This window comes from Dendronephthya gigantea, unplaced genomic scaffold (assembly GCF_004324835.1).
Source record: "Dendronephthya gigantea isolate DGI-Jeju-01 unplaced genomic scaffold, DenGig_1.0 000851F, whole genome shotgun sequence".
Classification (NCBI taxonomy): Eukaryota; Metazoa; Cnidaria; class Anthozoa; order Malacalcyonacea; family Nephtheidae; genus Dendronephthya; species Dendronephthya gigantea.
Window position 1 is genome coordinate 1 of NW_021163861.1, and position 947 is coordinate 947.

Genomic DNA, 947 nt, shown 5'->3' on the forward strand with positions numbered 1-947 from the left:
TTAATATACAGTTTGCCATATATGGACTTTTGATTTTGTCTATTTTTTTATTGTTTTGTTTTCGTTTGATTGGAAAATTTTCTTAATATATATCCGAAAAAATTTCTAAAAACTCATTATAGGCCTTATCAGGATCATTTGTTTTATTCCAGGGAAGGTTTTTAGTTGCATTTTTGAACGCCTCTGTGTTATTTTGATTAAATGCTCTTTGGTATGATACTTTTCGTGTGTTAACATTTTTCGTGGTGTTTTTGCTGGATAAATTTGTATTAAACATATGCACTATTGGCAAATGATCTGAAATATCGCTAAAGATTATACCGTCGAAGCTTTCATTAAGTTCTTCTATATTGATAGTGCAAAGACTCGGGTGTATGTGTCAAATGTATAACGTGATGTTGCTACCCTGAGTCACCAAGTGGGTAAGCTGAAAAATTAGCTTGAATCGAACCTGCGACCTTTGGTTTGCTAGTCCAATGCTCTTCCAACCGAGCTACAAGGTCAAGACGGTTCGAGTAGTTGATATTTCGGAACTCAGTCTAGTCACTATCAATTTAAGACGCACAGATATGGAAGAGACTAGACTGAGTCCCGAATTATATCAACCACTCGAACCGTCGATCTTGACCTTGTAGCTCAGTTGGAAGAGCATTGGACTAGCAAACCAAAGGTCGCGGGTTCGATTCCCACCGTGGTCAAGCTAATTCTTCAGCTTGCCCAGTTGATGACTCAGAGTAGCAACATCACATATACATTCTTCTATATTGTTACTAGAAATCTCATCAATTAGTGTGGCAGCATGATGAGTAATTCTCGTTGGTTTCGTGATTAGCGGAAAAAAAGACGAAGTGAAAAGTTGTTCAATAAATTGGTTTGTATGATCACAAGATCCTGATTTAAACAGGTCAATATTAAAATTTCCCATTAAGTAACATGGTTTATTTTCT

General features: G+C 36.1%; 1 non-coding gene across 1 annotated transcript; it reads left to right on the forward strand.

Annotated features, from left to right (window-relative positions):
• The first annotated feature begins 625 nt into the window (after positions 1 to 625).
• Trnaa-agc lies at positions 626 to 698 on the forward strand. Its single transcript has one exon. It is a non-coding gene; the product is annotated as a tRNA-Ala (tRNA).
• Positions 699 to 947: the final 249 nt, after the last annotated feature.